At 44.8% G+C, this 14,725-nt stretch overlaps 1 protein-coding gene and 1 pseudogene across 3 annotated transcripts in view; one reads left to right on the top strand and one right to left on the bottom strand.

Annotated features, from left to right (window-relative positions):
• Iqsec1 (IQ motif and Sec7 domain 1) overlaps positions 1–14,725 on the top strand; it is a 329,946-nt gene that overhangs the window by 120,974 nt on the left and 194,247 nt on the right. The gene's annotated exons all lie outside the window — the stretch shown is intronic.
• LOC115063520 lies at positions 10,540–10,635 on the bottom strand (annotated as a pseudogene).

Below are 14,725 nucleotides of genomic sequence, written 5' to 3'. Positions count from 1 at the left end.
TTCTTCTTCTTCTTCTTCTTCTTCTTCTTCTTCTTCTTCTTCAAGAACCTCATGAGTGGAATTCGTGTGTTTTATAAGTTTCTGAGCTTTCCAAGTCAAAATTTCTGCATTTTCTGAGTCTTGTCAGTTTATTGGCTTCCTTGAATCTTAGGATCCTCCTACCTCCATCTAGTATGAAATAGGTACAGGAAAACCACACTGATGTATAATGCAGTGTGTGTGTGTGTGTGTGTGTGTGTGTGTGTGTGTGTGTGTGTGTGTTCTGCTTGCTTCTGGGGGCACTGCTGGCCCATTCCTTAACATAGGTAGAAATACATTTCAGGAATCAGATTCAAATTAAATTCAAATGAGGCAAAAAGCCACTTATGTGTTTAGAATAGTCTGGTGCCTGCATAGGAGATGTTCCAGAGAGACTGGTGGGATGGGAGGCCTACTGATGACTCAGTGGAGATTTGACTGTATATAAAACCTTGTAGCTCTCATTTGTAGTTTCACTAAGAACATATTTAGAGATGGTGACTCTGTTTAAGGGCCTTATTTCCCCGAGCCTCAGTTCCCCCCACTTCACACAGAAACAAGAATGTCCCATCCTCAGAATGTCTTTGATCTCTCCATTCGCTCTCTGGTCATCACACTTTGGCTTTCTGACCTTCCTGCTCTGAGTTCATGGATGCCCAGGACCTCTGTCCTTGTCATTCCCTTTGCCTAGGACATATTTCCCGAGATCCTACTTAGGCTGGTAGGATCTGTGCTATTTCTACTTAATCAGTTCCCTGTAAGTGAGGACTTCTGCCATTTTTTTCTTGTTTTCTATGTCTTTGCTCCTTTTTCCCTACAGGATTGTCTTCTGTTCTACTCAGCTTATTTTTATGGTGAGACATTCTATTCCTGTCCCTTTGGTCTTAGGTGTGTTGTATAGTTGTGTTAGATTGTTTGTGTGTTTGTTTTGTGGTTCCCAAAAGGGTGCACTTATTTGGTGATCACCACTCTTCCGTATAGCTTCTGGAACATGGAACAGTGTTCTTGGACATCTCTATCCTAACCTCTCACTTAACAATGTCACAGAGTTACAGGTATTTGCAATGAGGAATCCAGCATCAGCTTTACACTTGTTTCATGTTTCTATATTATCTCGTGAATCATGTCAAAGAAAAAAAAAAACAAAATCAAACACTACTGTTTACTTTGCCAGTGGCCTTTAAGTCTTTATGCTCTTAATTGCTGTCAAATGTCCTTCACTTCAACCTAAAGACTCCTTTCATGCAAGGGGCAACTTGAGGAGACAAATAATGCCAAGTCTTACTTGTCTGGTGCTGGTGTTAGGATGGTTGTGTTCTTCAAACTCCCCACTGAGACCTCACCTCTAGGGGAAGAGTCCTAAAGGGCCTTAGGAGATGATGACACAATGACACTTTGCCCTCTGGCATGGAATGTGTTACCTTTGGAAAAGGACTTGAGATCAGTCCTTCTGCCAGATGAGGAAACAATGCCCCATCAGAGAGAGAAAGAGAACTTTCTCCATGCACTGAGTTCCTGAGTGCCTTGGTCTTGGACTTCTAAAATAGTGAGAAGTAAATTTCTATTGATTACAAATTACCCAGTCTAGGACATTTTGTTATAGTAGCACAGAGGAAAAAGGGTATGTGGAAATGCTCCATCTCTCAGTCCTACTGGAAGGACCATGTCTCTGGCAGAATGATTCTTCACTGTTAGTTTTGGCTTTCATCACCATGAAAGTATCAACCCACTGCCTTCTGTAACAAGGTTTTTGGTAGGAAGTCTGATAAGGACCTTCTAAGGAATTCAGGGAAAACTTTCCTTCTAGCCCCTTAGATGTTAGTAATGTGCCCTGTGGTATCTTAGGAGATGGCAACTGTGATAGTAGCAAAAAGTTAGTGAGGCGCTACCATCCTTCTGACACTAGTCAGGATGGTATGATGAAAGCAGTTGGATACTGTATGTAGAATGATAAAGTTTTACAGCAAAGTTTATAGCTTCTCAGACTCAAAATTGAAAAGGACATTGGAGCAGCCTATTGACTTGACTCCCCAAACAAGTGACTATCAGTCTCCATGATCCACTAATGTGAAAGCTCTCATGGTCGTCATTGTTGTTGTTGTTGTTGTTATCATCATCATCACTTGAACTCCCCTTGAAGTCAAAAGGAGAGATGACTGCTGTTGGATATATCAAGCTATGATTGGTCTGTTTCCTGCTTTGTCATTAGAAAGAGCCAACTAGGGGATTACAAGCGCCATGTCTGTAAGAGCCAGGCCAGGCTGAATTTCAGTCAGTGGGACTTGTGGCTACTTTACTTTGCTGAATTGGGACTTTGAGTTTTATTTTTAGTTTTTTTTCTTTCAACTTTTAATTTTGATTTTTCCTTTTTATTTTTTATTTAGTTAGCCCCAGTAGCATGGAGAGTGATGAAGTAGTCAGTGTTGATGAAGCACACAGGTCAGAGAGACCACAGCAGCTTATGGGCTGTTCATCTACAGGAGGAAGAGGCTGCTGGAGGTTCTGCAGACACATTGCAGAAGTATAAACTGTAGATATAAAGTACAACACCACCATAGATTCTAGAGGCAATGCCAAAGCTAGTGATTTTGGCCTGAATGCGAAGTGTATAGCAAGATATAAGCTGCTGTAGTCCTGACTTGCATATCTATGAGTCCTCCATTTTCTTCATCGTTATAGAGTCTAGCCAATTTAAAGTGACCAGAAAGTCACCTTTCTGTACCATCTGTTCTTCACCTTGGGCCCCAGACAGAGAGCCAACACTGTCACAGAACATCATGGGCACTAGATTCAGGAATTTTCCCTCAGTCAATCTAGAAAGATACTCTCCAGTAACCTAAAACCCATAATCATGGCCATAATGACTGATGTGATCATGCCTTGGAGAATCCAGGAACTACTTACTACATAACAGGAAACTGGATGAAGCAACGACCACATATCTTGTACTCCAGCATGACACACAGGGACTAACTAAACTAGTCAGTTGGGGGAGGTGAAGGGAGATGGAAGGGGGTGACCAGGAGGACTGCCACTTGTGATTTAAGCATTTGCCACTGCCTTCAGGCCTGAAAGTAACACCCTGGACAAGAGAAGAAAGTGGTTTCAGTAAGCGAGGTAAAAACAGAGGTAGCCACAGAACCTAGATGGTATTTTAACTACATGTTCTTTAGGGTCATTTTTTATTGGCAGTCATTTGAGTGATTTATGGGGTGTGCACATATTGTATAGCTATATCTACAAACTGTGGGATGGTTTTCATGCATCATGTCTATCAACTTAGAAAGAAATTCTGCCTTGTCTCACTTATGCTGAACCTAAGGAGGCCAAACCAGAAGCGAACAGCAGAAGATGGTGGCTAGAGGCTCAGGAGGAGACTTCAAGAAGGAAGGGTTAATGAGAGGGCATAGAGTTTTAGATAGGAAGAATCTGCTTGCAGAGCTGTGGCACTGCAGGGTGACCACAGTTAAGAGCAATGTCCTGTATGTTTCAAAGTCACTTGAGAAAGTCCATTCCACATGTCCCCTTGCATTTTAAGGAACAAACTAGAGAATGCTGAGCTCTCAAGATCCTGCCATCGATGTTGGGAATCAGCAGGCATAGACTCAAACAGCCGCAGGACCAGCCAGGCGGGAAGACCAGGCTTCTGTGTGTCTGGCATGCCTGGGCCAGCACTCTCCATCTAGTGCAGGAAAGAGGTTTGCAGACAGCAGGATTCCAGTCATGAGGGCATCAGCAAGATGCCCAGCCTTTCAAAGCACCCCTATGCCAAAACCACAAGCTGACAGGTCCCTGAGATGAGAAGTCGTAGAACTGGAACTCTTCCTATTCTCTGTTCTCCCAGATTGCAGGGATACTGACAGTTGCCCTTGATAAACTTTGTTTCTTATACTAATGAAGCTGGTGCTCCTGAAAGATGATTACAGTTATTCTAACCTTCACTACAGCTCCTGGTCCTTCTGTGGTCAGTGGCTAGCACTGTAGTACTGTGGCTCTCCCAGAAGACTGAACGGTGACTCTATAGTGAGTTATAAAGAAGGCAGGCCCTTCAGGAGCACCTAGCCCAGTGCTAACTTGGGTGAGGGAACAAGAAGGATCAGGAAGTTAGGTTTCTGACCTGAAGAGAGGAGAGGGTGTTGTGCTTTTCATTAAGAAGGTTGGAAAGGGCAGCCATCCCTGAGAACCAGGAGACCCTTTAGGAAACAGAAGTCTGTTCAGACTTGTAGAAAACCTTATTGCAAGTCATGGCTTCTCCTCTTCCTCTTCCTTCTCTTCTCCTCCTCCTCCTCTTCCTCTTCTTCCTCCTCCTCCTTCCTCTTCTTCCCCTTCCTCTTCCTCTTCCCCTCCCCTCCTCCTCCTCCTCCTTTTTTTTGCCATAATTGTGTTTTAATTTAAAATTTTAAGCCCTATTGGGTCCAATTAGCACATTCAGAACATAGAAAACAGTTTGCTATCCAACAGAATTTTTTCCTCTTCTCTCTCTCTCTCTCTCTCTCTCTCTCTCTCTCTCTGTGTGTGTGTGTGTGTGTGTGTTCATATTTCAATTTTCAAACTTCAGAATCAGGTATCTTCCCTGATGTTTCTCCACCTTAGGTTTTGAGATAGATCACTCCCTGAACGTGGAGCTCATGGATGCAGCTAATCAGACTGGCTTTTAATATCCAGAGGTTGTCCTGTCTGGGCCCCATCCTGCTCTAAGGGTCCCCAGTTGTAGACTGTACTGATCTATCCAGATTTTCAAGGGTGCCGAGGATTTGATCTTGGCTCTGTATGTTAGTGCTACAGGCACTTAGCCAACTGATGGCTCCTACTTCTAATACCAGAACTCAGAAGGGAGAGGCAACAGAATCAGTTCAAGGCTGGTTTGGAAAAAGGCCAGCTGTTTTTCCTTGACCTCCAAACTCCTACTGTGATATTTCTCGGAGGGATCCTGCTTTGCTCTGCTGATTGCTAGGCATAGAACATTGAAAACAATGTGGTTTGAGGCCATTTAAGTAATGTTGCAGTGAATACTTGGGACACAGTGGCTGTCACCATCTCTGAGGCAGGTCTCCTAGAAGGCTAGCATAGATTGGTTTCTGAATAACCATGGACTTCAGCAAAGTTGCACTAGGTATATGTGTATACAAGGCATGCAGATGAACCAGGGTCCATGGCATCTTCTATACCTACACTGCGGACACTGGTCTGACTCCTTGCTAGCAGAATTTACAGGAGATATTATTTATGCCCAAATTGGACAGCATCTGTTGGGCCTGCCTGGTGAGGAGCAGTGATGGTGTAATCTTACTGCAATGAGGTTTCAATGTATCTAGAAAGTACTTACTTTCTTTTTGATTTTACAAGGGCTTGCAGATAAGTTTATCTTGACTCTCAATGGATACTTTGGACTCTTTTCACAACATCATCTTGGGGTTGAGTATAGGCATTGAGGCCCACCTGTGGATTAGAGTGTCCCTGGCCCACCTGTGCCTTTTCTGAACTCTCCTCTCATTCTTATATTTCTCTGACCTGCCACTGTCCCCCACAAGAAGCCACGAGGCTGGTATAGATTCCCATGAACAATGTGCCAGTTTTAGTGGGTGATGCCTGCTGGCCTATGGTTTTTAGCTGATCAGAAATAATGGATCACGATCCACTAGGGGGACAGACCATCACACAATGGGAGCTCTGGCAGAGGCAGTTAGGAGTGGGAAAGCTCACCTGGTGATTCTCATTAGCAGTTTCCATTTCTCCCTTAGACCACTGTACTTGCCAGCCTTCTGTGGCTGTGACAAATGCCTGGGGTGAGTAATGTAAAAGGAAGCATGTGATGTGGATCTTAGTTTCAAAGGTCCAAGTCCAAGGTTCTCTGGCCCCTTGCTTTGAGCCTGTGGCAGCATAGTGGGAGTGTGTGGTGGAGTAGGCCACTAATCTCCTGGGAAGCAATGAGAGGGAATAAGGAACTAAGGTCCAATGCCTGCTCGAGGGTAACTCTGTTATCTATGTTCTACTAGGTCCTGCCTTCTCCAATGCCCACCACTCTCAGTAGTACCTCAGGCTTACAACCCAGCTTTTAACATGGGTCACTGAAGAACACTTCAAATCCAAGCCACCACAATCTCTGTCCTCCAACTGGCTTGTAGTTGGGAAAGTGAGAGTCAAAGACCATCATAGCCTTCTCTGAACTGAGCTGTGTGTGTGTGTGGGGGGGGGAACCCTTGCCCTCCGCTGGCAGTGAATGTTACTTCTGGTTTCCATAAGGAAAGAGACAGTTCCTCATCTTTTCTCTGCTGGTCTTGCTGCTGGAGAGAGAGGTGAGACTCAGATGCAGCCATCTGAGAGAAGTAAGGGCAGCTTCTGCTTGACAGGGCCATGAAGCAGAGGCACTTTCTGGGAAGATTTGTCTGCCCCTGATAGACACTGGGGAAGTGTACACTTCTATTTACTGCTGACTTCATTCTTATCCTGGCTAGCCCTGCAGACTTGTGGGGACTCTTCTTGTAGCCTTCCCTTGGGACAGGATACTCTATGGACTGTACTGCCTGCCATGCTCAGCTCTTATTTCCTAGGGACAATGACAGTGGAACTGGAATCCTTCACCCTTGTCCTGGCTCTTTCACAGAAGGCTCACAGATGAAACCCAGTGCCTCCAACACAGGGCATTCAGTATCTTCTGGGGCAGTGGCTGCTTCTTCCTCCCACACTGCACCCTAGGCTCCCCCAGAGATGGAGCTTGATGACACCTGCAGTTCCTAATTAAATAAATGGGAGGGCAGGCTGCAATATTGTAGCATAACTAGATTATGGCTAGAGAGAAGCCTCTGGAACTGCTATGCTCCCTGCTTAGCTGACAAGTTGAAACATTTAATTAGAAAAGTAACTGTGCTCTGTTCAGGGACAGAATCAGAGATAGTGCTTAGCCAGGTCACTCTAAGCTGCCCTCTATGGACTTGGTGTTCCTGACCTCTAAGCAATTCCATCTTCCCTTGAAAATTCTTGTTGGCCCTTCACCCCAGAATGCAGGTGCTTGGGAATGGAGATGGTAGCGTAATGTACTGGGGGAAACCTTTAATCTCAGTAATATAGGATTGCATTGTGCTATGAGCAATGGGTGACAATATGTTGTTTGTTGGTTCCTTGTCTGTTTATTCCCTAGTGTTTGCAAGAGGCTTGGCACTATGGTGTATGGGGGGGGGGGAGTGTAGGCGTGGCACAGGGAAGGGACTCCAAAGAGTAGTTTTCTTCTACTCAGCTCCAAAAAGGGATAGTGCATCCTCATAGGACCTCACAGAGCTCCAGAGTCTATAGAAGGGTGCAAGGGAATGGAAGGCCTTGAGCAAGAGCTGTTGCTGAGCCCTGGAGGAAGGAATAGTGATGGGGAGCCGACTGATGACAGGCTATTTTGAGTGACTTCTCTGAGCTCTCTAGTGTAGGCTGTTTCTGGAGGGTGGGGCAGAAGAAAATAGCCCTGATATGGCAAAGGGGTAGGGTGACTAAATAGATCAATTTATATTTAGAAATTGCATCCCCAAGAGGTTTCCTCTTAAGGGGGATGGGTAGGTGATAAGGGAGTCAGGAGGTCAAGGTCAGAGAATTCCCATTACCAGCTTGCCCAAAATAAACAGTATCTGCATGGACACAGGGTGGAAACAAGAAACAAATGTGAAGACATGCCTCCAATGTCACCAATTCAGAAGAATCTCCCTTGCCTATCCTGTGCCTCTCATGCTCTCCTCAGCATCCCTACTCTCACACCACATTCAGTCCCATGCCCTTGTGCTTAGCACCTACCTGTGGCTCTCATACCACCAGAGTAAGTTCTCTCCATTTTCCCAACACCATGTGGTCTGGCCATAGGACATTCCTCACATCTCTCTCAATATTATCACTTTTGCTCTGGCCCATTCAGTCCTATCTTCATCCTCCGTGTTTTGGAGTTGCTTACTCTATGACATTAGCCTCTGATCACATGTCCTTAGTTACTTTTCTATTACTGTGATAAAACATCAAGACCAAGGCAACTTATAGAGAATTTATTGGGGCTTACAGTTTAAGAGGGTTAGAGTCCATGATCATCATGGCCAAAAGTATGGCAGCAGACAGGAAGGCGTAGCACTGAAGCAGTAGCTGAAAAGCTCACATTTGGAGACAAAACCATAAGGCAGCAAGAGAGTCACTGGGAATGACATGAGTCTTTTGAAACTTCATATCTTTCCTCTTCTATGACACACATCTCCCAACGAGGCCATTGCTTCTTAATCCTTCTCAAATAGTTCCACCAACTGGGGACCAAACATTCAAATATAAGCACCTATGGGGCCATTCTCATTCAAACCATCACAGCCTGTCATGATCACTGTGAAGTCATGGAGATCAGCAAGTAATTCTGTCTTTCATTGCTGTTCCCACAGCCCACTCAGTAACTACATCCAATATCAACTCTGTAAATACTGAATACAGAGCTGCTGCCACACCTGATGTATGCGTGGTCTACAGTTCTGACTCACTCCAAGCATATCTGTGGTGGATCTAGAAACCCGCAAAGCAGGGAGTGAAGCAGGAGGAGCGCTGAATTCTTAGGAGGTAACAGCATAGTGAGGGAGATCTAGGAACATGAGCTAGTTGCTACCCCTAAAATAAGATGAAATCAGAAGGGGTTTGTGGAGGCTCCCAAAGGTGTTCAGAGAACAAGCATTGCCCAGTGTTCTGGCTTGAGAGAGCTTCATGTGCAAAGGCCCTAAGGCCATGGCAGGCTGTACACAGGAAAGTCTGAGGTTGACATCCAGATTCTCAGTTTTAGTTCAGTTATTTTATTTTTGCATTCCTTTGCAATCTTTTCAATTTTATATCATCAACTAATTAACCCAAATCCTGGTCATCAGTTCCTTGAAGTCAGCAAACTCTATATCAAGATACAAAGTGGGAACAGTTAGGGAAGCTTACATTTAAGGAGAGGCCTGGCAACTAGTTAGAATTAGGTGTGGTGGTTGGGATAAGAATGGCCCCTATAGGCTCATATTATTCGAATATATGAGCCTATGCTTTGTTCTCAGTTGGTGGAACTGTTAGAAAACATTACAAGCTTTGAGAGGTGTGGCATTGTTAGAGAAAGAGCTCTCTCTCTCTCTCTCTCTCTCTCTCTCTCTCTCTCTCTCTCTCTCTCTCTCTGGATCAGGATGTAGTTCTGCATGCTGGTGTGCTATTTGCCATAATGATAATGGAATAAACCTCTGAAACTATAAGCAAGCCACCAATTAAATGCTTTCTTTTGTAAGAGTTGCCTTAGTCATGGTGTCTCTTCACAGCAATAAAACAGTGACTAAGACAGAATTTGGAAGCAGGGACTGGGGTACTGCTGTGACAGGCCTGACCATGCTGCTTGGTGGAATGCAGATTTGTGAACTTTAGATTAGAAAAGCAGCTGAATCCTTTAAGTGGGACTTAATGGAACCTACTGAAAGGAGCATGAAGACAAGCACGCTAAGAGCAATGTAGGTCATGATGTCCCAGCTCAAGGAGTTTCCGAGGAGAAGAATATTAGCAGGTGACATAAAGACCATCTTATGATATTTGGCAAAGAATGTGGCTGAGTTTTACCCATGTCACTACAAGGTAGAGAAGTTGCTGGGCAAGCTCTCTCATGGTCATACCCTTAGGGAAAGCCTACCTGTGTCTCTACCAACAGGATCAGCCCCCCTGCGCCCACACCTTCAGGGTCAGCTCTGCTATGTTGTCCAGATGAGGTACAGGGCCTGCTCTCCCAAGTACTGCAGCAGGTGAGGGGTGGGGCCAGCTCTCCTGCTCTCATGACTCCATCAGAGCCAACTCTCCCACCTGACAAAGGTGGTGAGAGGCAAGTGGGAGGAGGTTATCTCTCCCTCATCCACACCACTGCATGGCAGATGAGTGAGTGGTAGGCCAGGTCCCCCACTCTTGTATCTTTGAGAGGCAGCTCACCCACAACTCCCACAATTTGTGTGGTCTCTTCATTCCACATATTGCAGCTGGCTAGGGACAGGGTCAGCTCTCCTGCTCTTATCCCCCCAGGGCCAGCTCTCCCGTGATGCCCAATTGAGGGGTGGGGCCAGTTCTACACAGCCCTCAGACATGAACATGTCCCTGGGCAGCAGCCAGACTGGGAGCGTCTGCCTGGTCTTTGGTGGTAACAGGACCCCTATTGCTGCAGGGCCATAGACCCAGATGTGGCCCCCATGGCAGCACGGACCAGGACCCCACCGTGGTCACAGGTGATATCACAGTCAACTCACTTTAGGCTGTTCCTCATTGTCCTTGAGTCTCCAGTTCTGCCTCTCTTCATTGTGCCCCATCCTTCTGTTTCTCTTTCTCTTCCATTTCTACATCATTTATTTGCTTCTCTTAGTGGCACCCAGGGTCTCTGAGTGTCTGAGATCATCTCAGGAGTGCTATGCCCCACTCACTCATTATGGTGCCAGGCAGGGTCATCTTGGGCATGGTCTGCTCCCTCAGGTCTGTGGGACACTGGACTGATGTTCATCTCAGGCTCACTTTTTTTAAGGGAGTGTTAAGCTACTAATCATCAGATGTTCATAAGTCGGAACACTGAGCATAGACACAGCCTCTCTTCTCTCTGTGAACTTTGAACTTTTAAACAGTATTCAGACTGTGATAGACTAGGTATGGGGAATTTTGAAGTTGAACTGAATGCTCTTTTTTTTTGGCATTATGATTTAACTACAAACCTATTGGGGCTAGGGAGTAGAAGGTGATGGTTTGAAAAAGAATGACCCCTATAGGTTCATATATTTGAATGTTTGGTCACTAGGCACTGTGTTGGGATGAGTCTGTTCTGCCACAGGGCATGGCCTCTTGGGGAGGTTGAAGGCAGCAGAGAGGCCTTCTATGGGAGAATTAACCTGTGGCTCTGTAGGTGAATGCCTTCTTCATGGCTCCCTATGGCAGATCTTGATGAAAAGACAGTCCATGGTTCTAAACAATTTATTGTCATGGATCAATTTCTCAGAGTGGGCCTGAGATTAAATACCTTTTGCAGGGAGGAACGTCTGGGAAGAGAAGCTTATTGGCTAAGCCATCTGGGCCTTCTAGGTACCTCATTAGAATGGATAACTCTGTTTTGGGCCTATGTGACCATAGGACATGTTTCTTTTATGTGAGAAGCATGGCATGTGTTCCAAGTCAGGAGTCTGGCAGGGAGCTGGGACTAGTCTAAGCCTCTGATGTGTGCCCACTCTGTCTCCAGGTCTCAACCTGCTTTACCTTACAAATCTTACTGTCATGGTTTTATGTCCCATAGCAGTGGAACTGTTTGAAAGGATTATAAGGGTTAGGAGGTTTGACCTTATTGGAGGAAATATGTCACTGGAGGTGTACTTTGAAGTTTAAAAAGCCCATGCTACTCCCTGTTCTCTCTCTCTCTCTCTCTCTCTCTCTCTCTCTCTCTCTCTCTCTCTCTCTAGATGTAATTGTCAGCTACCTTTCCAACAACATGCCTACATGCCACCATGCTCCATGGTGATATGGACTAAATCTCTGAACCTAATGCAAGCTCCCAATTAAATGCTTTCCTTTATTAGAGTTTCCTTGATCATGGTGTCTCTTCACAGCAATAGAGCAATGAATAAGACAGTGACTTTATATGGCCACAACTGGCACCCTTGGCATGACTAAGACCTTCTATGTGCCTTCATACCCCTTCCCTCCCTCTTATTTTGACATCCATCTCTGACCCTGACTTTCTGCTACACCTTTATCACCCAGGTCCCTGACACTTCCTTGGGTATCCATGACCTTCTCCAAATCACAGTGTGCAGAAAAGTCTCCTCCTTGAGCCACACCCAACTCCCCGATCCCCAAAGCATGTGTCCCCCATACTGGTGCTCAATGATTTTACTAATGGGGATCTTCTATTCTCTTCTCCCACCTCTCTGCTCTAAGGTGCATATACACTTCAAAACAGTGACTCAGAGTCTTCCTGTGGCCTCTTTGTCCAGCCTTCCAAACCAGCTCATGAGATGCTGAGGCACACAGTAGACTCTCAGCCACAGAAGCTATCTCTCCAAAGTGTCTTCTCTGACAAGCAACATTTTTTCCCTGAGAGCATCCTTGAGGAACCAAAGCAATGATCACACAACACATCCAGCCTCTTCATGGGGTTCTTTTCCTACTCAAGGGCAGTGGCATGAGCATGTTACAGTGCCCCTCCCGCCCCTGAAAGTCACACCTGCACTTTTTAAACTGTCCTTCTTTCATACAGCTGTTTCCAGGCCCTTCAACAAAGGCCAGAGCATCTGTTTTTTAGCTCCAAGCCCCTTCCTGCAGCCCACCTTCATGCTCAGGTCAAGATGTAGTAATTGTTCTGTCCTTTTTGAGTTGGGAAGGGTGGATGATAGCAAGAGAATGGCTTCTGTCTGACTTCAGGAAAAGCATGACCCCCATCTTCATGTATCCTGTGGAACAAGGCAGCCTTCTATCGCCTAAGACCAAATGCAGGTTGACAAGAACACACTGCCCAGGCAACACCTGTGCTCCCTACTTTTCTCATTCTTCTAGAGCCAGTCCTTTAGTAACAACAGAGACTGTGTGGCCCTCCAAAGCCATCACATTCACTCTGGGAGAAGTCTGTGGTCCTGGCCTAGACATCAGGGACCTAATGACAGCAGTGGCTTGAAATAGGGGACCTATCTCCAGGTCTGTGTAGAGTGAACCCTAACTCTAATCATTACCTCCCACCTCAGAAGAAGACTCCAAGACTTGGGTTCACTGGTGAAAGGGCAGAGGTACCTCTTGTGCTGGTGACATGTCACACGATAGAGGTAGCTTGATATTAAAACTGTCTGAGCCCCTGCTTTTTGCAAGCTATTTCCAAACTCTACACTTCCACCCTTAGCAATTCTTCATGCAGCCAAGATTCCAAGCCCAGTGATTTGAGTGGCAAAGAGAGCAGCACATGGCCTCACTCTCTTCTTGTCCACTCAAGCCTTTGGTTATAAGTGTCCTCAATCTTGGCATTTCAGCTTGTTGAGATTTTATGGGTGATCCACCCATGCCTACTGGGTGAGGGACAGTCCTCTCCTACAGTGAGTATTCTAAATCCTTGGCTCCCACTTTGGCAAACTCTCATAAACTACCATACCTGATCACTTGATACAGAAACTATGGTAGCAGGAAGGGAAGGAAATTGGATATGGGTCCCTATAGTAAGGTTAACTTCTGAAGAGACAGTCTTATGCCTTGATGTAAAGGCTGATAACCTGATCCCTAAGAGAAACAAGAGCTGAGGCTGAGGCTGGGAAGGATCAGGGGTCAGAATAGACAACTAGGCAGAGGATGAGCTTAACAAGCAAGCTTCTCTGGAGTGATTACAGTTTGTCTTTTAAAACAAATATAGCTGATGAGATGTCTCAGGAGGCAGGGGGTCTTTACTGTCTATCCCAAAATCCTGAGTTCAATATCCAGAACCCACACAGTAGGAGAGAATCACAAGTTTCTTCTGACTTTCCTGTGGGTACTGTGGTGCACTCACAAACCCACCCCCATAATCACACACTCACTCAGGACTCTTTCAGTGGCCACTGACATGGGACCCAATCCATATGACCCAGCTATTTCACTCTGGCCATTTACCTAGGGATCCACACCTTACCTTAGGGACATTTACGTGCCCACATTTATCACTGCTTTATTCATCATAGCAAAGAAATGGAACCAAGCTAATAGTCCATCAATAGATGAATAAGTAATGAAAGTCTGATACATATATAAAATAGTACAGCTATATTATATAATATATTCAGCTATAAAGAAAAACTGAATCACAGATTGTTGTAGGAAAAATGGATGGACATAGAATATATAATATTAATCAAGGTCACACAATCTCAGGGAAAAATCTGCATGTTCTCCCTCATATATAGATATTAACCTATAATGTACATTATATATATAATATGTGTGTGTTATAGTACCCAATATATGTATATATGTACATGTGCATACAGTATAGCCTTACAAAGGAGAAAGGGCAATATAAAATATTAGGTGATGAGGAAAAACTAAATGTAAATGGAAAGTTGGGTCATGAAAGACTATAAAGATAGTTGTTTTTCTAGTTTTAACTCTGCCATGAAATTTATGGGGTATTGGTGGTGAATAAATGTACAAACTATATATTTGATAGTGAAGATGTAAAATCCAACAGGAGACTGTATAGCTGCAGAATGGCTGTTTTAAGCATATAGTTCACTGAGCTGTAGCGACTTTAGACTTGGCTAGCTTCCCTGTGTAATTTTTTATCTGGAAGTTTTAAAAATAATAAGTTTGTAATAAATCTTTATAAAACAAAACAAAACAAAAATGATTTAATCTGATATGGTGGCCCAACCCTGTAATCCCTGAACTCTAACTGTGGAAATAGATGGATCAGAATTCAAGTCATTTTCAGCTATATGGTGAGTTTGGGGCCAGTCTGGACTTTGTGCAGCCCTGTTTCAAGTGAAGAAATGAGTGACTAAATGCAGAAAAAAAAGAAAGAAAGAAAGTCTGAAGGGATAGGACAGTGAGTAGAGTGTTTGCATTATAAGTGGAAGAGCCTTACTTTGAATTCCCATATCTCTCTCTGTCTCTGTCTCTGTCTCTCTGTCTCTGTCTCTCTGTCTCTCTGTCTCTCTGTCTCTCTGTCTCTCTGTCTCTCTCTCTCTCTCTCTCTCTCTCTCTCTCTCACACACAC

Source organism: Mus pahari, chromosome 2 (assembly GCF_900095145.1).
Source record: "Mus pahari chromosome 2, PAHARI_EIJ_v1.1, whole genome shotgun sequence".
NCBI lineage: Eukaryota > Metazoa > Chordata > Mammalia > Rodentia > Muridae > Mus > Mus pahari.
Note: the sequence above shows the minus strand (reverse complement) of the source record. Positions and strands in the feature narration are given on the sequence as shown.